This window comes from Protopterus annectens, chromosome 10.part0 (genome assembly GCF_019279795.1).
Source record: "Protopterus annectens isolate FY-2018-M chromosome 10.part0, PAN1.0, whole genome shotgun sequence".
Taxonomy (NCBI): domain Eukaryota; kingdom Metazoa; phylum Chordata; order Ceratodontiformes; family Protopteridae; genus Protopterus; species Protopterus annectens.
Genome location: NC_056744.1, coordinates 762,503,367 through 762,526,920, shown reverse-complemented (window position 1 = coordinate 762,526,920; position 23,554 = coordinate 762,503,367).

Sequence of the window (23,554 nt, the reverse complement as noted above, 5' to 3'; positions counted from 1 at the left end):
GACCAGCAGGTTTAGTTTTACTGACAGATATGACCTTGTTATGCCACTCTATTATATAGTCAGGACAGATTTTCTTATGGAAAGCTTTCCATTATGCCTTATCCCTGCAGGCTAGGATGATAGATGTGTTTAGCAAGTAGCTTAATTACATCCCTCCCCTGCTGAGGCTATGTTTTGGGGAGGGTGATTAGGCTGGGATTGCCTTGCTGGAGAGGGGGGTGTTGTCTTTTCACTAGCAGCAACATGGTGCCATTTTCCAAGATAGCCCAGCCACAACTTGAGCAGGTGATGGAACTATAACTGAGAGTGCAATGAGTGAGCAGATGGGTAGGATGAAGAGCCTCTTGTAGTGAATTGTATGTTCACTTACCCAGCCAATTCTGACCATAATCCTACGAGAGAAAGATAATGCTCCTATAATCAGTTGTACAGATCAATCAGCCCACGATGCATTACAGTAGTTTCCAGAATGATAGACTTCAAGCTGCCGCTGCTTTCCTTTCACCCTTTCCCCAGTCTGGTGTTGCTCCCTTCCTCTTGTGTCAAACCCCAGACTTGTACAAAAAAAATGAATGCTATGCCCTCCAACCTGCTCATTCTTGTATGTTGTCTTTCTCTCCATCTCTCTGTTTACTACCATCCTTTTTTTTCCCTACTATCTTATGCACCCCTTCCTCTCTTTTTCTGCTTCTGTGACATGTCCATGTATGGAGACACCATAGTACTGCAGTTGCAAGTATTGGATAGCTGTATTTCCTTATTCAGTGCTTTGTTCCATCTTTCCAAGGGACATGCTAATATATGCAGCATAGCCTTTCACTCTCTGTATGTATATGTGTCTATGTGTCTGTCTATCTATCTATCTATCTATCTATCTATCTAATCTATCTATTTCTATCTATCTATCTATATTTATCTCTCTCTCTCTCTATATTTGTGTCTTTTGGCTTTTCCCGGTTAGGGGTCGCCATATATATATATGTGTGTGTGTGCACGTGTGTGTGCGCGCACGCGTGCGTGTGTGTGTGTGTGTGTGTGTGTGTGTGTGTGTGTGTGTGTGTGTGTGTAGATTTAGATATAGATACATAAACAGATAATAGATATAAATATAGATATATTGCTTTATTTTGAGATGCAGCACTGAGGTGACATTCATAGGTTCATAGATTCATAGGTTCATACTAGGCTATCTGCCCTAGGGCATTTATAAGCCTAGCCAGAATGAGTTTGGCTTTCGCCACCCATTTTAAATTTATTTTGCTATGCCCTTTTTCGAGGTTAGTATCCTGTGCCTCTGTCTAACAGTGACACAGAAGTGATACCCGGGGTAAACCTACGATCTCCCACCCACTCATCAAGATTCCTCTTGAAGAGAGTCAATGAGGGACTCTGCCTAACCTGGACTGGGATTTTATTCCAGAGTGAAGGGAGCCTCTGGGTTATGACTCTGTCCCTCCAGCATGTCCTATTTATTTCAGTGCTGAGGTTCATGTCTCTCGAGTGTGTAGCTCGATGGGATTTGGATTTTCTGAGGTGCAGCATGTCCATTAATTCCGGGTTGGACATGGCTTTATACGTCAGGCACAGATCGCCTCTGAACAGGCGGTATGCCACTGAGTAGAGCTGGAGTTTCTTTAACCGGGCAGCATATGGCATCTGTTTGAGCTCTTTGATCCTCTTGGTGAGGTACTTTTGGGGTCTTTCCAGTTGCTGCAGGTGTCTGGTAAGGTACATCCCAAAAGGGGCATTGTACTCAATTATGGGCCTGATGAGGGATGAGTAAAGAGGCACGATGGCGTCCCTGATCTAGATGTGAATCCCTTCATGATTAGGTGGGCTATATAAAATGTTTTTCTAACCACTTTGGCCACGTGGTTGTCAAATGAGAGATTGCTATCAACTTGGGTCCCCAGGTCCCTAATTACTTCTTCTGTACTTAATGGATTACCACCTATGTGGTAATTTGTGGGCACTTTGTTTTTACCAAAGGGGATGACTATACACTTTTTGGCATTTAGCTTGAGGCCATGGCTCTGGCACCAGTTGTCTGTTTCTAGGAGGCCCTTTTGGAGGATGCTTGTGTCGGCTGGAGAGTCGATTATGGTGCCCAGTTTGCAGTCATCTGCGAACTTGGTCAGCCACAGTCCTTCCATGTTGGCCTGTACCTCCGAGAAATATATACCGAACAAGAGAGGTGCCAGGACTGAGCCTTGTGGGACACCACTTGTAACTGGTTTGGAGTCTGACATGGCTCCAGCAATTCTAACCATGTGGGTTCTGTCCTTGAGCCAGTTTGCAATCCATCTAGTGACATAGGAGTTTATATTTAAGCTGGTGAGCTTATCTATAATGCCCAAGTGGGGTATTGTATCGAAGGCTTTTGCGAGGTCCAGGTAGGCTGTTTGGACCATCTTCCCCTCGTCAATGGCCTTGGTGACTGTTTCAAAGAAATCAACTAGGGTTAAGAGGCAGGATCTGCCCTTAACAAAGCCGAACTGGGTAGGATCCAGTGTTTGTAGGTCCCCAATATCTTTATTTATGAGGTCCATGATGATCCTTTCCATAGCTTTGCAGACCAAGCTAGTCAGGCTTATGGGCGATAGTTTCCAGGATCCGTTGAGGCACCACCTTTATGGAAAGGGACCACTGTTGCTGTACGCCACTCTTTGGGCACATATCCTGTAGTAAGGCTGAGATTGAACAGTAGTTTTATGTTTGGGTTTAGCTCTTCTTGGAGTTCATGTAGGACACAGCCCGGGACACCGTCTGGTCCCATTGATGCTGTGTTTTTTGCTTTGGAGAGGGCGGCTCTTACCTGAGCATCTGAGATGTCAGGGGGGTAGCACTCTGCTGGGATAGATATTTGCCCTTTTGGTGGGGAGGGGGGGAGAAGTTTGCGCTGAACCTGTCAGCTAGGATGTTGGCAATGTCTGTGGGTTCGGTGTATATTTTGTCATTTTGGACTAATTCTGAGCATATCTGGGAATTACCACCCAGGTTCCTAACATAACTAAAGAAAGCCTTGTGATTATCCTTAGTGTCCTGTGCAATTTTTCTCTCGAAGCTGGCCTTAGACAATTTTATGTGTGCCCGTAGTTGTTTGCTAATACTGATCAGTGATGCCTTCCATTTTTGGGATTTTGCTCTATCATTTAGTAGCTTCCTCCTTCTATTGTATAGTTTGTTTATGGCTGGGGTCCACCAGACAGGACATCTGCCTTTGGAGGATTGGGTCTTGGTTTTATTTGGGATCGCATGATCCATGCATTCCTGAAGGTGTTCATAGAATGCGTTTATAAAGGATTCTGCGGTCTGGGCCGTATTTTCCACAGGCCCGGGGGCTTTGAAGGATTCCACCTCAGTTTTGAGGAGTGTGAAATTTGCTTTAGAGAAGTTTTTCACTGCGGTTTTCTGGGCAGGGGGTGGGGTCGGGATGTGAATATCCAGTGAGATTAGTTTATGGTCTGATCTTACCAGTGAGGGATACACTTCTGGTCTGGAGCATAGAGTCCCCATGTTGGTGATGATTAGGTCCAGTATGTTTTCCCTCTTGTGGGAGTGGTAACAAGTTGTTCCATAGCATTTGAGTTTATAAATTCTAGGAACCTTTGGGCTAGGGTGTTGGAGCTAGAGTAATGCTCCCAGTCTATGTTTGGGTAGTTGAAGTTGCCCAGTATAATGGTGTTTGGAGAGACCTTCATATTTTCCAGTGTTCTCAGAAAGGCCGAGTGGGGTTCCTGGGTTTGGGAGGGTGGTCTGTAGCAGGCTATAAACTGGAAGGCAGTTTTACCCACTGTTAGTTGCACATGGATAGTCTCTGATGCTTCGTGCTTTGCCACCAACCTGGAGGTGTGGGTATCTTTGATGAATATCGATACTCCCCCTCCTTTTGTGGTTCGGTCCAAGTTTTGGGGCGAAAAGCATGGTATGAGGTATAACCTGGTAGTGCTGGGGTGCTCTCGGGAGCCCTGAACCAGGTTTCTGTTACTGCACAGATATCGATGTTCTCCATGCTAAGGAGAGTTTCGAGTGCGTGCATCTTGAGGTTTAGACTTCTGGCGTTGAGTAGCATTACTCTTAGTTTCTTATCCCTTGTGATACCTATGGAGGTGGGTTTGTCTTTTGAGCCTTGCCTACAAAAGGCACTATGGGGGTAGCAAGAGCCTTTGCCAATATCCGAAAGCCCAGGGGTGACAGGTGCAAGGCATCCCTAGCGAAGCATCGTGGCTTGTCGAGCATATCATCCCAAGCTGACAGGCATTGGATCCCCTTTGAATGACACCAGTACTTAAGCCAATTGTTGAAATTGATCATCTTGTCTTCATATTGTGGCATCATTCTTGGTGAGGGTAAGATGCTACTCAAGGTCAGGGTCATACCAGCCTGGGCTACATGCTCAGAGAGCTCCTTTATGTCTCTTTTCATGTAGTCCAGGGAGGTAAGTCTCAGGTCATTCACACCAGCATGGACAATGACTGAGTCATATTTGTACTTGCCTTGGAGTGACCTGAGTGAATGTGTTATGTGGCGGATCTTAGTGCCCGACAGGCTGCTCACCGTGACCCTCTCCTTGTTCAGCCTGGTGAGCGGGACGTCAGTGTGCCTGATGATAGAGTCACCTATTACAAGTGTATCAGGTGTGCTGTTTATTCTTAAGGGCTGTGTTTGTTTGGCACGCTGGCTTTGTGAGATATGTGTTGCACGTGTTTTGTTTTGGGGTAGTGGCTGCTTGGGTGTCTGCTTTGGAGGTCTCTGTTGCTTCGGCAGATCTTTATTTAGAGCCTCCGAGTATGTTTTTGTGTGATTATGTGTTTGGTTTGCTGTCGTGGCAGGTCTATGTGAGACTGGAATTGTAGTGAGTGTGGTTTCCTTCTCCTCCTGACTGGTTATGCCAGTACTGAGTTGAGAGAGCTTAGCCTCCAGTTTGGCCATATGGTTGCATCTCTCACATGTGTTGGAATTTGTTGGGAGGAGGAGAGGGTTGTCTGTGTACATGAGGCAGTTGTAACATTGCCTCAAGATTCCTAGATTCACCAGCTGGACCGAAGAGGAGATTGACAACTGAACTTTGGACATGCTAGAATAATATTGAGAATTCCTTAATAATTGAAAACCAGGGCCAGTGGGGAGTGAGGGTGCAGTGCTTTTAATTTTTAGTGCTGACTTATATAATTGCTTTAGTGAGCAAGTGCCAGGTAACTTAAGTGCAATGTGTTACAGGTAACTTAAATGCAAAAATGACAAACATTAACTTTCTTTCAAGTGAAACAAGGAAATAAGTACAGTAAGCAATGCAGATATCACTAGTGATCCACAGAAGCGCTGAGAAGCCGTGTATTAGGTGGAATTAGCGTTCCAGGGAAATAACAAGCAAACAAACAACAAGCATATAAACAAAGCTAGATTCAGCAGGCCTGGATCTAGTCTATGCTACAGCAAACAAGGTGTACCAATTTCAGTAAGATACAGTTCAAATATTCAGGCACTATAAACCTTTAACCAGAAATTCCCAGCTCAGAAGGGCAGAGTCCAGCCTCTTCTCCCACAAGAGTGCAGACCACAAACCTTCTTAATGTAAAATAACTGGCCTGAAGCCCAAGTGCTTAAACCAGAACTAATACACTTTAAGAATAACAGACACTGGGCTCTCAATCAGCAGTTCCCAACTTAGAAGGATGAAAGCTACCTGTCCTGCCACCACAGTGCATGCCACAAACCTTCCTAATGTAAAACAACTGATCTGAAGCCCAAGTGCTTAATCCAAAAGACTTAGAATGATAGCTACACTTTAATCAAGTTACTACCAAGCAGTAATAAATACAATTGAATACTTTAGAGAATGTCTGGATTAGTGCTCAAGTTACACAAACAAAGCTAGATCCAGCAGGCCCGAATCCAGTCTATGCCACAGCAAACAAGGCGCACCAACTTCAGTAAGAAGCAGTTCAGATATGCATGCACTATAAGCCTTCAACCAGAAATTCCCAGCTCAGAAGGGCAGATCCAGCCTCTCCTCCCACAAGAGTGCAGACCACGAACCCTCTTAATGTAAAATAACTGGCCTGAAAGCCCAAGTGCTTAAACCAAAATTAATACACTTTTAGAATAACAGACACTGAGCCCTCAATCAGCAGGTCCCAACCTAGAAGGATGTAAGCTACCTGTTCTGCCACTACAGTGCAGACCACAAACCCTCTCAGTGCAAAACAACTGGTCCGAAGCCCAAGTGTTTAAACCAAAAGGCTTAGAGTGAGTTACACCAAGCAGTAATAAATACAATTGAGTACTTTTAAGATGATGCAAAAGTAAAAAAAGTAGGTAGAAACACAAGTACGGTAAAAGCAGATGAATTTTTTTTTTTTTTTTTCTGAACAAGTGCTGAGATCAAAGAAACAGATTTGTGTGCTGAAACTAGAAAACTGGCTAGTTATAAGAAAAAAAAAACTAAGCTAGAAGGCTTCCCTCCAACACAGAAGGGCTTGGGGGCTCAGAAGCCTACAAATAGTCTATACCACTTAACAGGAAAGGCAGGAAACAAGCTTAATTTTTTTTTCTGTTTCCCAGATGCTCTCTTTGTACACAGTAGGAGTGCCTGAAATCAGAATATGATCTCACTGCACTCAGTTGAGTGAGCAAATGAGATGGGCCCAGAAGGAGTATCCAAACACAAATTTACAAGAGGTGCGGGCAGTTGCAAGGCCACTAAGATTAACACCAAAACAAAAACAGGGAGGGTGGGTGGGACTAACACTGACTAACTTCCAGTTCAGTTAATATTCCTTCCACACAGTCAATTTAAATACTGTATTTTTTTGAAAAAAAAAGAGCAGATAAAGGTACTTAAATTCTCTTATACGTCCAGTTGAATACAGCAAGTTCTTAGCCGGCCAAAGCTGAGGTTTTTAAGCAGAAAATATTTCACACTGTACCACTTAAATAGGCAAGGACAGGAAATCAAAGAATGTGACTACCCCCACACCTGTAATTACTAGCAAATAACAAAATTCAGCAATCACTGACTAACTTCCAGTTCAGTTAATATTCCTTCCACACAGTTCAAATCAATTTAAATACTGTATTTTTTTGAAAAAAATAGAGCAGATAAAGGTACTTAAATTCTCTTAAACGTCCAGTTGAATACAGCAAGTTCTTAGCCGGCCAAAGCTGAGGTTTTTAAGCAGAAAATATTTCACACTGTACCACTTAAATAGGCAAGGACAGGAAATCAAAGAATGTGACTACCCCCACACCTGTAATTACTAGCAAATAACAAAATTCAGCAAACACTGACTAACTTCCAGTTCAGTTAATATTCCTTCCACACAGTTAAAATCAATTTAAATACTGTACTTTTTTGAAAAAAAAGAGCAGATAAAGGTACTTAAATTCTCTTATACGTCCAGTTGAATACAGCAAGTTCTCATGCAAGGTAATATACGTCTGTTCTCGGAACTGTGCCTTGCACTTGTGTACATGTTTCATTGCTCAGATGGCTCTGCTTGTGTTATCCATTATACTGCTTACCTGTGTATTTTAAAGCACAGCATACCTCTCAACCTGCAGACAATGAAAATAGTTAAAATCAATTTAAATACTGTATTTTTTTTAAAAAAAAAAGAGCAGATAAAGGTACTTAAATTCTCTTATACGTCCAGTTGAATACAGCAAGTTCTTAGCCGGCCAAAGCTGAGGTTTTTAAGCAGAAAATATTTCACACTGTACCACTTAAATAGTCAAGGACAGGAAGTCAAAGAATGTGACTACCCCCACACCTGTAATTACTAGCAAATAACAAAATTCAGCAAACACTGACTAACTTCCAGTTCAGTTAATATTCCTTCCGCACAGTTAAAATCAATTTAAATACTGTATTTCTTTGAAAAAAAAGAGCAGATAAAGGTACTTAAATTTGCTTATACGTCCAGTTGAATACAGCAAGTTCTTAGCCGGCCAAAGCTGAGGTTTTTAAGCAGAAAATATTTCACACTGTACCACTTAAATAGTCAAGGACAGGAAATCAAAGAATGTGACTACCCCCACACCTGTAATTATTAGCAAATAACAAAATTCAGCAATCACTGACTAACTTCCAGTTCAGTTAATATTCCTTCCACACAGTTAAAATCTATTTAAATACTGTATTTCTTTGAAAAAAAAAGAGCAGATAAAGGTACTTAAATTCTCTTATACGTCCAGTTGAATACAGCAAGTTCTTAGCCGGCCAAAGCTGAGGTTTTTAAGCAGAAAATATTTCACACTGTACCACTTAAATAGGCAAGGACAGGAAATCAAAGAATGTGACTACCCCCACACCTGTAATTACTAGCAAATAACAAAATTCAGCAAACACTGACTAACTTCCAGTTCAGTTAATATTCCTTCCACACAGTTAAAATCAATTTAAATACTGTATTTTTTTGAAAAAAAAGAGCAGATAAAGGTATTTAAATTCTCTTATACGTCCAGTTGAATACAGCAAGTTCTTAGGAGGCCAAAGCTGAGGTTTTTAAGCAGAAAATATTTCACACTGTACCACTTAAATAGGCAAGGACAGGAAATCAAAGAATGTGACTACCCCCACACCTGTAATTACTAGCAAATAACAAAATTCAGCAAACACTGACTAACTTCCAGTTCAGTTAATATTCCTTCCACACAGTTAAAATCAATTTAAATACTGTATTTCTTTGAAAAAAAAAAGAGCAGATAAAGGTACTGAAATTCTCTTATACGTCCAGTTGAATACAGCAAGTTCTTAGCCGGCCAAAGCTGAGGTTTTTAAGCAGAAAATATTTCACACTGTACCACTTAAATAGTCAAGGACAGGAAATCAAAGAATGTGACTACCCCCACACTTGTAATTACTAGCAAATAACAAAATTCAGCAAACACTGACAAACTTCCAGTTCAGTTAATATTCCTTCCACACAGTTAAAATCAATTTAAATACTGTATTTCTTTGAAAAAAAAGAGCAGATAAAGGTACTTAAATTCTCTTATATGTCCAGTTGAATACAGCAAGTTCTTAGCTGGCCAAAGCTGAGGTTTTTAAGCAGAAAATATTTCACACTGTACCACTTAAATAGGCAAGGACAGGAAATCAAAGAATGTGACTACCCTCACACCTGTAATTACTAGCAAATAACAAAATTCAGCAAACACTGATTAACTTCCAGTTCAGTTAATATTCCTTCCACACAGTTAAAATCAATTTAAATACTGTATTTTTTTGAAAAAAAAAGAGCAGATAAAGGTACTTAAATTCTCTTATACGTCCAGTTGAATACAGCAAGTTCTTAGCCGGCCAAAGCTGAGGTTTTTAAGCAGAAAATATTTCACACTGTACCACTTAAATAGTCAAGGACAGGAAATCAAAGAATGTGACTACCCCACACACCTGTAATTACTAGCAAATAACAAAATTCAGCAAACACTGACTAACTTCCAGTTCAGTAAATATTCCTTCCACACAGTTAAAATCAATTTAAATACTGTATTTTTTTGAAAAAAGAGCAGATAAAGGTACTTAAATTCTCTCATACGTCCAGTTGAATACAGCAAGTTCTTAGCTGGCCAAAGCTGAGGTTTTTAAGCAGAAAATATTTCACACTGTACCACTTAAATAGGCAAGGACAGGAAATCAAAGAATGTGACTACCCCACACCTGTAATTACTAGCAAATAACAAAATTCAGCAAACACTGACTAACTTCCAGTTCAGTTAATATTCCTTCCACACAGTTAAAATCAATTTAAATACTGTATTTTTTGAAAAAAAAGAGCAGATAAAGGTACTTAAATTCTCTTATACGTCCAGTTGAATACAGCAAGTTCTTAGCTGGTCAAAGCTGAGGTTTTTAAGCAGAAAATATTTCACACTGTACCACTTAAATAGGCAAGGACAGGAAATCAAAGAATGTGACTACCCCCACACCTGTAATTACTAGCAAATAACAAAATTCAGCAAACACTGACTAACTTCCAGTTCAGTTAATATTCCTTCCACACAGTTAAAATCAATTTAAATACTGTATTTTTTTGAAAAAAAAGAGCAGATAAAGGTACTTAAATTCTCTTATATGTCCAGTTGAATACAGCAAGTTCTTAGCTGGCCAAAGCTGAGGTTTTTAAGCAGAAAATATTTCACACTGTACCACTTAAATAGGCAAGGACAGGAAATCAAAGAATGTGACTACCCCACACCTGTAATTACTAGCAAATAACAAAATTCAGCAAACACTGATTAACTTCCAGTTCAGTTAATATTCCTTCCACACAGTTAAAATCAATTTAAATACTGTATTTTTTGAAAAAAAGAGCAGATAAAGGTACTTAAATTCTCTTATACGTCCAGTTGAATACAGCAAGTTCTTAGCCGGCCAAAGCTGAGGTTTTTAAGCAGAAAATATTTCACACTGTACCACTTAAATAGTCAAGGACAGGAAATCAAAGAATGTGACTACCCCACACCTGTAATTACTAGCAAATAACAAAATTCAGCAAACACTGACTAACTTCCAGTTCAGTTAATATTCCTTCCACACAGTTAAAATCAATTTAAATACTGTATTTCTTTGAAAAAAAAGAGCAGATAAAGGTACTTAAATTCTCTTATACGTCCAGTTGAATACAGCAAGTTCTTAGCTGGTCAAAGCTGAGGTTTTTAAGCAGAAAATATTTCACACTGTACCACTTAAATAGGCAAGGACAGGAAATCAAAGAATGTGACTACCCCCACACCTGTAATTACTAGCAAATAACAAAATTCAGCAAACACTGACTAACTTCCAGTTCAGTTAATATTCCTTCCACACAGTTAAAATCAATTTAAATACTGTATTTTTTTGGAAAAAAAAGAACAGATAAAGGTACTTAAATTCTCTTATACATCCAGTTGAATACAGCAAGTTCTTAGCCGGCCAAAGCTGAGGTTTTTAAGCAGAAAATATTTCACACTGTACCACTTAAATAGGCAAGGACAGGAAATCAAAGAATGTGACTATCCCCACACCTGTAATTACTAGCAAATAACAAAATTCAGCAAACACTGACTAACTTCCAGTTCAGTTAATATTCCTTCCACACAGTTAAAATCAATTTAAATACTGTATTTTTTGGAAAAAAAAAGAGCAGATAAAGGTACTTAAATTCTCTTATACGTCCAGTTGAATACAACAAGTTCTTAGCCCGCCAAAGCTGAGGTTTTTAAGCAGAAAATATTTCACACTGTACCACTTAAATAGTCAAGGACAGGAAATCAAAGAATGTGACTACCCCCACACCTGTAATTACTAGCAAATAACAAAATTCAGCAAACACTGACTAACTTCCAGTTCAGTTAATATTCCTTCCACACAGTTAAAATCAATTTAAATACTGTATTTCTTTGAAAAAAAAAGAGCAGATAAAGGTACTTAAATTCTCTTATACGTCCAGTTGAATACAGCAAGTTCTTAGCTGGTCAAAGCTGAGGTTTTTAAGCAGAAAATATTTCACACTGTACCACTTAAATAGGCAAGGACAGGAAATCAAAGAATGTGACTACACCCACACCTGTAATTACTAGCAAATAACAAAATTCAGCAAACACTGACTAACTTCCAGTTCAGTTAATATTCCTCCCACACAGTTAAAATCAATTTAAATACTGCATTTTTTGGGAAAAAAAAGAGCAGATAAAGGTACTTAAATTCTCTTATACATCCAGTTGAATACAGCAAGTTCCTAGCCGGCCAAAGCTGAGGTTTTTAAGCAGAAAATATTTCACACTGTACCACTTAAATAGGCAAGGACAGGAAATCAAAGAATGTGACTATCCCCACACCTGTAATTACTAGCAAATAACAAAATTCAGCAAACACTGACTAACTTCCAGTTCAGTTAATATTCCTTCCACACAGTTAAAATCAATTTAAATACTGTATTTTTTGAAAAAAAAGAGCAGATAAAGGTACTTAAATTCTCTTATACGTCCAGTTGAATACAACAAGTTCTTAGCCCGCCAAAGCTGAGGTTTTTAAGCAGAAAATATTTCACACTGTACCACTTAAATAGGCAAGGACAGGAAATCAAAGAATGTGACTATCCCCACACCTGTAATTACTAGCAAATAACAAAATTCAGCAAACACTGACTAACTTCCAGTTCAGTTAATATTCCTTCCACACAGTTAAAATCAATTTAAATACTGTATTTCTTTGAAAAAAAAAGAGCAGATAAAGGTACTTAAATTCTCTTATACGTCCAGTTGAATACAGCAAGTTCTTAGCCGGCCAAAGCTGAGGTTTTTAAGCAGAAAATATTTCACACTGTACCACTTAAATAGGCAAGGACAGGAAATCAAAGAATGTGACTACCCCACACCTGTAATTACTAGCAAATAACAAAATTCAGCAAACACTGACTAACTTCCAGTTCAGTTAATATTCCTTCCACACAGTTAAAATCAATTTAAATACTGTACTTTTTTGAAAAAAAAGAGCAGATAAAGGTACTTAAATTCTCTTATACGTCCAGTTGAATACAGCAAGTTCTCATGCAAGGTAATATACGTCTGTTCTCGGAACTGTGCCTTGCACTTGTGTACATGTTTCATTGCTCAGATGGCTCTGCTTGTGTTATCCATTATACTGCTTACCTGTGTATTTTAAAGCACAGCATACCTCTCAACCTGCAGACAATGAAAATAGGAACAAAAGCCCTTGTAAGAATCATCCAGCTAAAAATCTGGGCATCTAATTAGCATAAAATGTGAATCCCAAATAACACACAACACTTACTGCTTCCAGTAGGAATGTCATATACTACTCAGAACACACATGGTTAAAAAAGCGAGAGTGATAAAAACGATGGAAAAAATATAAGCACATTATCAAGGAGACATTATGAAATCTGTTGATTTTAAGAAGTGTACTGCAAAATTTAATCAAACAATCTCATTTATTTTTGCTCCAGTAAAAGGGAGTTGTAAGGTGTATAACTTAGTTCTTCAAATTATTATTATCTCAAGTCCATTGGTTATGAAACATGGTTTTCTGTGTACTTGACCGCTTCAAAAATCACATGTGATTAGGGGTATTCAGAAAATTGTGTGAGGGGGTAAATCAAGCCTGAAAATAGGGCCATAGCTCTGAAAAAAGGGACATCCTGAATCAGGCCTAAAAACAGGAATGGTTTCCAAATTAGGGACAGTTGAGAGGACTAGCACACAGTTACCTGCACTCCCTCAAGTGCTCTTTATACTAAAAACATGTTACACGTAAGCCTTGCATAAGCATTTATCACTTATGTATGAATCCCAGCCTAGGTTCAGGAAAAACTGAAAAGGAACTGGTTAGGATAAAGATTCTATTACAATCATCACGGTATATCTCTAGCCATTCAAGTAAAATGAAGCTCATCTCTGTCCATATTAAAATTCAACTTGGATCTAAGGATGGGTAATGGTAAATGTACTCCAGGATTGCACACTAATGGACAGAGGCAGTTCCTAAATGCTGCATCCCTTACATGGGTCCCCTCAAATTATCTATGGTATGATTACAGTTACTATCACTAGGGCTAATGTACAATTATCATCCATGGGATAGGTAAGACCAATCAGGAAATGTTAATTCAAGCACCCAAAGGGAAACTTGCTAAGCTTAAAATGTCCTTCAAGTGAACCTATGTTGTGGTAGTAAATAGCTTTTAAAAAATCACCCTTTTTGTATCACTAAGTGCCCCTCTCACCCTCCACCCCCCTTACTCTTCAACAGCTTTCGGCACCTATGTGAGAAACTGCCAAATCAGTTATTCTGAAAAAAAAAATGTAAGCTACCCAGGTCAACTGTAGATGTCAAAGTGCTGAGAAGAATTAGAAGACAGCTCAAGAAGAGTATCCAAAAATCTTTGTGTGTGAAATACTTAATCTCAGATGCTTATGGTTAGCCAGAGAGTGAGAAAGAGAGAGAAATAAATGACTAAAGAGATGGCCCAAAAGACATTAACAACACCAGAACTGTCAAGATTCACCTGGAGCAGAGCTACAGAGAAAACCACCATTATGAGCAAAGGAGACCGCAATAGATATGATATTCCTATCCCTATGGCCCTCAAGAGGTAAATTATTTAAAATGACAAAAAACGCCAGCAAGTGATGGAAACAGCCAACTTTGAATGATTTATTAATCACATAGGGTAAAAAACCCCCTGCCAAACAGTTATCCAAACCGGTTTCGGCAAACACAAAGCCTTCTTCAGTGGATATCAAAAAGTAAAGGCAAATAAATCCAAGGTATATATATATATATATATACACAGTAAATGCATTAGTGAGAACCAATGAAAACAAGCAAGATCTGATTCAAAATTGGTCATTAAGACCAGGTGCAAATAAGGCTCCAAGTTTTACCATCCACTTTCTTTCCTTAAAGTTGAGTATTTCATGCCATTTATGTTTCTCTCTGCATGTACCTTTAATACAGTCAATAATGACAAAATTAAAAATAGCTGATGTGTGTTTTAAACAATGTCTATATAAAGCATTATTGTGACGTTTGTTCTTAATATCCCTTAGATGTTCCCCAATTCTTAAACGAAAGGCCCTAGAAGTTTGGCCCACATAAAAAGCAGAGCAACTGCAAGTCACCAAATAGATGACCCATTCGGTGCTGCAGTTAGCCCAAAACTTGATGTCAAAAATCTCAGAAGTGTTTTTACTACTAAATTCACAGGTCTTCAAAACACGTACACAATATGAACAGTGACCACAGGGAAAACATCCCAGAACTGGTCCTCCTGTAAGGGATAACTGAGTATAACGGATCGGTTCAGAAGAAGTTTTTTATAGTGACTTAACATAGAGCCTACCGTGCGTCCCCTTCTGAATGAAAAGGAACATCTATCTCCAAGAAAAGACTTAAGTTTCTCATCTGCCATCAAAATTTTCCAATGTCTATTAACAATACTCATGAAACCCCTAGAATTGCGTCCATAAGTAGTGACCAGCCGTATGGGCTGTTGGATAGTATCCTGATGTTTATCTTTATACGAAAGCAAATCCTGTCGATGAAAATTAGAAGCCCAATTTTTAGCCATATGAACTGTACCTGGACGGTAACCTCTCTCAATAAATCTACGGGTGAGATCATCTCTAATAGTTACATAGGACTGTTAGCCAGATATTCTAGTAGTTAATGAACTAAAATGCAGCATTGCTGCTTTGTAAAATAAAAGATTTAGTAATACCTTTTTAAAAATTGCTGATATCTAATGTAATTTTTTGAAAGAAAGATCAAACCTTTGCAGTTATGCATACTAAGAATAGATAAATTAACTTTTGAGAGATAATAATGTTTAAATGTTGTGTATATGTTTGTATTTATGGGGAATTAAGATATCTGCCTCAGAACATATAAATCTTTTGCTTCTGACAAAGAGGTTAACATATGGGTACATCTCTTTAAATATTCAGTGCACTTAGCACTGTTTAGGCTTCCACTATGTGAATACTGTGTCTGGATTCCATACAGTACTGTAGAATCTAAAAGTAAAGCTGACAGAGGTGAAAGCATGTTTGCCTTAGCCTAAGTCACTCTTCCATATTTTTGAATAGCAAACATTGGACAAAGTCAAACTGAAATGGGGTCTATATCACATCGTTGAACTTGTATAAGTTCGAACGATGTAATATTGAACCCAAAAGTCCGAAACCACAGAATAATGAACACACAGAACAGTGATTTTTTTCCCTTCCCTAACAAAAAAAAAACATAAACCTTAAACTAAAACCAAAGTGGGGGCTTCTCCCCCTATTTAAATATACCAACTCTGAGATCACACCACAGTGGAGGAAATAGCAAAGCCCTGACAATGCCCCACCGACTTTTTTCCCTGGGAAAAAAAATCGATGTGCCGTGGCTTTGCTATTTTTCTATTTTTATGTTTCAGACTTTTGAGTTCAATATTACATTGTTCGAAATTCGACGATGTGATATAGACCCACTGAGATGCAAGTGAGCACTGGCTCACAGGAACATACAATGAGCAGTATGCAGATCACCAAATTCCTGAATCCAATTGGACATTTCTGCATAGTAGGCTAGCTGCAATGGTTTATAATGTGAATGAACATTCCTTGTGTACTGTGATACTCTCCTCCTAAGAAAGACCATATGGGCAGGCAGATTCCAGCCCAGTAGAAAGTGCATAGTGCTGCCATGATAAGCAAACACATCATATCTGCATGCTCTCTAGAGTGTCTTGTGTGCTATTTCTTACAAAGGTATACAGCGCTTCCTTGTTATGTATCCTTGGAATATCTGTATGATCTGACAGTGTTTTGTTCACTACTCTTAAGGACCGTACACAGTGTTGTCTTTGTGGGCACCCTCAACATATCTATATAACTTTCCCATATGCTGTGTGTACTCTTTGCATCTACCATTTTCCCTAGTGTACTTATTTAAACTCTTGCTTGACGTATGTACTGCTAAGTGTACACAACTACACCCTGCTATGCACCCCAGTGTACTCATATGCTTCCTTGACTGCTTTGTATGCTGTTATTAAGTGTGGACATATAGCTGCAACCCTATGTGTACACTGTGCGTTTATAGATGCTCTCAAGCACCTTGTGATTTATTAACATGCTGGCACATAGCTGTGAACTGCTGCAGATGTCAATGGACTCCTATACACCCTCATATGCCTCATGTGGTCATACCATGTCTGTTCATACAGCTGTGATCTTCTGTCCAACTCATTGTACTTGTATACTTCGTTAAGTGCTCTTTGTGTTATGAAAATCTGTTGGCACACAGCTGTGACTTGTTGTACATTCTGGCACTCTTATATATGAATTCATGGGACTTGTTTGCTATTGACATGTATACGGCAGCCTACATCTCACAGCATTGCCCTGAGAAACACCCTCCCCAAGTACCCTGAGGGTTATGATCATGTGTAGACACATACCTTTGACTTGCAGTGTTCCCCAGTACACTCATGCACTTCCTCATGTCTCAGACATGCTATGGACATTTGTGGGCGCATTCTCTGCTCCCCACATTAGAACTGTCACACAACCTTTCAAGTACCTTGTGTAATATTAAACATGGGCATATATCTTCAGTCTACTGTGCTCCCTCATGCACTCTGTCAAATGTCTTCTGTGTTTTTAATGTGTATGAGTACATAGCTGTGCGCTTCTGAACACTTCTGTGCAGTGCAGTCATAAATTCCTTTAAGTGCAGTATATGCTATTAACGCATTTGAGCACATAGCTTTTACCTGATGTAGATCTCAGAGCACTCATACACTTCTTTAGTTTCATTGTGCACTACTAACACACATGGACACACAATCTGCTGTAAACGTAGTGCATTCATATACATCCTCAAGTGGCCAGCATACTATGAACACGTGTAAGTATGGAACTATAGAATCTTGTGCACTGTAGTGAATTCAAGCATTCTTCAAAGTGCTTTGTGTATAATTAACATAAGTGGATACATAACCACAATTTCCTGTGCATTGAGTTGAACCCATGCATTCTTCCAGGTGCCTTCAGGTGTTCGAATTCATTGTCATTCTTTGCAGTGTACTGCATTGGGCTCCAGTAACCCACAAGGATGTTGTGTGTTGTAAAGATGTATAAGCAGGCCTCAAGTCAGCTGAAACTCTCACAAGTACCTTGTGTGTTATGATCATGTATGAGCACATAACTGAATCCTAATGCGCATGGCAATGAACACGTACTTCCGCAAGTACCTTATGTGTTACCATCATGTATGAGCACATAAATGAACCCTTATGTGCATGGCACTGGACTCATGTGCTACCTCAAGTGCCTTCTGTACTGTCAACATGTGTGGGCATACAGCTGTGATCTGCTGTGCACTGCCTGTACACTATACAACTGTCTGAACAGCTACTGCACTATTAACATATACAAGCACTCTCCTGCACTTTGCTTTGCATTGCATGTATGTTATGCAGCTGCTAGAACAGCTACTGCACTGTTAACTTATACGAACATGCTGCTGCACTCTGTTGTGCATTACCTGTATATATGTAACTGCTTGAACAGCTACTGCACTGTTAACGTATAGGAGTTCACTGCTGAACTCTGCTATTCATTGCCTGTGTATTATACAGCTGCTTTAACAGATACTGCACTGTTGCACAGTTAACATATATGAGCAAACTATTGACCTTTGCTGTGTACTGCCTGTATATTATGAAGCTGCATGAACAGCTACTAGACTTTTAACATACATGAGCACACTGCTTACCTCTGTTGTTCACTGCCTGTATATTATATAGCTACTTGAATGGCTATTCCAGTGTTAACATATATGAGCACACTGCTAAACTCTGCTGTGCACTGCCTATATATTGCACAGCTGCTTGAACAGCTACCGCACTGTTAACTTATACAAGCACACTGCTGAACTCTGCTGTCTACTGCCTGTATATTTTGCAGCTGCTTGAACAGATACTGAACTGTTAAAATATATCAGCACACTACTGACCTCTGCTGTACACTGCCTGTATATTACACAGCTACTTGACCAGCTACTGCACTGTTAACACATATGAGCATGCTGCTGAACTCTCCTATTCATTGCCTGTATATTATACAGCTGCTTTAACAGATACTGCACTGTTAACATATACTGCTCTACTCTGCTGTGCACTGCCTGTATATTATTCAGCTGTTTAAACAGCTACTATAATGTTAACATATACAAGCACACTGCTGAATTCTGTTGTGCTCTGCCTGCATATTATACAGCTGTTTAAACAGCTACTGCACTGTTAACATATACGAGCACACTGCTGAATTCTGCTGTGCAGTGCCTGTATATTATGCAGTGGCTTGAACAGATACTGCACTGTTAACATATACAAGCACACTGCTGAATTCTGTTGTGCTCTGCCTGCATATTATACAGCTGTTTAAACAGCTACTGCACTGTTAACATATACGAGCACACTGCTGAATTCTGCTGTGCAGTGCCTGTATATTATGCAGTGGCTTGAACAGCTACTGCAATGTTAACATATACGAGCATGCTGTTGAACTCTGCTGTGCACTGCCTATATATTACGTAGCTGCTTAAACAACTACTGCACTGTTAAGATACATGAGTACACTGCTGAACTCTGCTGGAGCCAGTGCACTTAGGAACCCCCTGAACATATTGCACAATGGAAACATGTGACCATTATGGGTGCTGAACTTTCCTTGCTGTGCTCCCACCAAATACTAGACATACCACCATCTTGAGTGCTGTCCTTCCAGGTGACTCATAATCACCTGAAAGACACAGTCTACTAATAATGTTTGTGTCATTCCATTGTATCTAGGGTGCACTACAGGACAGTCAACAAATATGTGATTCTGTTTCCAAACTACATGCTTTTATGCACCATACCGTGTGTTTCACAGTATCACGGGGGACTCATAGCTTACCTATTACTTCTGTGTTTCATTTCTGTGTCTTAATTACATCCAGGACTTCAACTGTGTCCCAGTAATCTTGTTCTACTTACACAGTATAGCCGCACTCAGGTTAGACGCCATCACTATGTTATTGGACAAACAATTACTATGAACTATGGATCAAATGCTGTGGAAAATATCATAGTTATGCATTTTGAAAAGTTGCAATTCAGATTTAGAAATATTTTCAGAAGTGAAATGTCAACATCTTAATTTCTTTTTTAACTGAAGACTTTCATCTATTTTCTCTTTATCATTTAGTACTGCGTACATCTGAAGTGACAAACAATGCTTTTGTGCAGTTTGTCATTTAAGTAATTGGAGTTTTAAGTTATTAAAACAGAAAAACAACTATAAGCAATGGGAAAACAGTATATACTTGTGATCTGGGCTTAAATAATCAAGACTGGAATATCTCAGTATTACATTTCTGTGAAATAAGTTGAACATCCTACAGTGTATATTCTGAAACTATTAGCTTCTTGTTCTTTTGCATTAAACTGCATAGCTAGCTATTATAGATGCAGTACTAAGGCAACATGAAAGTACTAGACTGATCCCAGATGGATTCATAATATATATATGGGTCTACTTCATTTGATCGAAAGACCATTTGACCTAAACCCATTTGATTGAAATTTCATTTGATTGAAAACCAGTACTCAAGGCATAAAACTGGGATTTGTCCCCCTCCCCAATGTTGTGCGACCCTGGAGTTGATATATATATAGTTAGGGGGGTGTGGGGGGTGCAGCCCCCCACATTGGGTGTGTGTGTGGGGGGGGGGCAAAGCCCCCCACCTAGTTTCCTTTAAAAGAAGAAAATAAAACAAAAAGTACAGCTTTTAAATGAAAATAGGTGGGGGGCTTTACCCCCCACACCCCCAATGTGGGAGCTGCACCCCCCTAACTATATATACCAACTCCAGGGTCGCACAACATTGAGGAGGGGGACAAATCCCTGTTATTCGATCAAATGGGTTTAGGCCAAAGAGTCTTTCGATCAAATGAAGTAGACCCATATATATATCTATATATATATATATATATATATATTTATATATATATCTATTTTATATATATATATATATATATATATATATATATATATATATATATATATATATATACACATACATTAATTACATATTGCTAAATATGGGGTTATAAAAGTTAGAAATGTTGAAGTAATGTAGTAGGTTTGAATACAAAAAGACGTTCATACAAAAATGACACTAAAGTAATGTGCAGTTCATGGCTGTTAAAATGTAGAATGAACTGAGCAGTAAGAAATATTATTTACATGATATGAGACAGTTATTCTTAGACTTCAGTTCTTGAGTCTTAAGTTAGGAATATTATAGGTGAATTGAAAATCAATGATTTATGTACAAGTTATTGCAGGCTGCCTAAAACATGAGCATGTTGTATTTTTCTGCAGATGTTCTAAGTGGTATTATACAATTCTTCCTCTAAAACGTGCACGCTGATTGGCCAGCCCAACCAGCGTGCCCGTTGTAAATCCCTCAATATACTAACGGAAAAAGATCCGGTCGCCCGGACTTTTTCCGTTAGTCCGTTAGTAGAAAACACTGTCTCGCTATGTTAAAAGAGTTTAACATAGCAACACAGGTTTAAAAAAAGCAACGCAGATCTCCGTTGCTTTTTTTAAAGCTGTCTTGCTATGTTAAACTCCTTTAACATAGCGACACAGTGTGTAAAAAGCAACGGCGATCTTGCGATCTCCGTTGCTTTTTTTTTAAACCTGTCTCGCTATATTAAATGGGTTTAACATAGCGAGACAGCTTTAAAATAAGTAATGGAGATTTCCGTTGCTTATTTTAAAGCTGTCTCGCTATGTTAAACCCATTTAACATAGCGAAACAGTAAAAGGCAACGGAGATCTTGCGTTCTCCGTTGCTTTTGCCCACAGCTCTGATGTACTGCGTAGGCATGCGCAGTACATCAGAACTGCCGCGGAATACCAGACAGCTACGGAAGGGCAGCAAAGAGGCATTATACAATGCCATTATTTAAGAAAAGTAATTATTTCTTTTCTTAAATAATGTCATTGTATAATAGCAATAACCCACTTCTGGGTGTGGGTAAGGCGGGATTTAACCACGGTTGTCTTTGTTTGGTCCCTCGGGCTTTGCCCTCGGGACCAAACCACGCCAACCGTGGTTAAATCCCGCATTACCCACACCCAGGCGTGGGTTATTGCTATATAATTACATGATTACAATACTACTTTCCCTGCATGGCTTTAGAGTGAGAATTTAATGATGTGGTGAGATTCACTGCAATATGTTGTTATTGTACAAGCCTGCGATGCTGTTTTCAGTGGTTTCCCCTTTTCATTATTGTGGTGTGAATGTGGAGTTGGTATATATAGAATTTTGGTGGGGGACCTTGCCCCCAAATTGGGGCATGCAAAGATTTTTTTGTGTTTTTTGTTTTTTGGGGTTTTTTTTTTTTGCTCACTGTTTTTGTCATATAATTTATAATGAACAATGAAACTGACAACAATGCTTCACATTCATGTAGGTAAATCATTTTAAGTAACTTCATCTTGAATACTGAATACTTTATGAGTGAAAGCTTCTAACATTGTTATGGAGAGTGTATCATACTCTTGACCCAAGAACAGTGAATACATGGTCAGTGGTGGGCAAGTTATTTTTATGTTTTGGAGTACCCTTGCATTGTGCTATAGCAGCACACATGATGCTGAGTAGTTTTAATTGCCAATCTGAAAATAAGTAATAAATAATGCCTGACAAGTTGCATATTCCAGGAAAACAAAGGACCGCCCAGAGTTATTGCAGGCCTTACCACCTCTGGGATATTCATTTTTTTCCCTGTAATGCTAATCCTGGAGGGCATTACTGTAATTAGATAATGGGTTATCTGCTAAATTATTTTGCATATTTTTCTTAGTACATTTTTTTATATTTTTGAAGTAAAATAGTTCTTCTGCCTAATGTTTCAAAGTTGATGTAGCATATGTAATTCTTGTTGGAAGAAGTATTTTACATCCATAATATGTCATGCATATATTTAGTGTCCACACACATGGATACAGATGCAGATGCGCACAGATGCACACACAGACAGACAGACACACACGCACACACACGCACACACACACACACACACACACACACACACACACACACACACACACACACACACACACACACACACACACACACACACACACACACACACACACACACGCACACACACACACAGAAATGTGCCCAACAGTTACAGTCTTTTCTTGAGTACATTTCAGATGTCACACAAATCAAACAACTGAAAAAAAATTCATTCAGTGCACCCCCCACCTCCATGCTTCTCAGCTGTCCCTGATTTTGCAGAACATCCCTAATTTTGCCTCATAGTTTTGCTCTGTTTCTCAAAATTGTTTGATTTTTCTAGTATATCACTGACGATTACAGTTAATAAAGGCAGGCATTCATATTACTTGTTACGAAAATGTATGTTGAAGGAAACCCTGTGCTGTATTTACTTTTTAAGCAAATTAAGGTTATATTTAAAATTGACCCTAATTTCAAGTAGTTGCCCCCGATTATTGTTGGCTTTGTCCAGAATTCTTGAACAAAGATGTTAAGAGCTAGGCATTCTCTCTGTCTCTATGTCTTTAACTCTATATTTCTCTCTATCTCCCCTACATATAAACACACACAGAAATACACATAGACATGAAGACAGACTGACATAAGCACACACTTGCACACACCCATAACTGAACTCATATTTTTTTTACTTTGTCTATGCTCACTAAACACAAGTTTTTAAGCTGCTCTTAACAAGGTAAAATGGCAAGTCTTTATAATATTGGTGCAGTAAATTCTGATACTTGAGTGTGAGTTATTTTCTCTTTTTATTTGTTTTCTTTTTAAATTTATGCTTGTTAAACAGCAAAGTTATGTTATGAACATAAGACATGTCAAAATTGTTTGTTTTACCAGGCAGTACCTGTACATTAATACGCTGTTAGAGAATATTCTCTCTGAAATGGAGTATCATTGCACTATTTG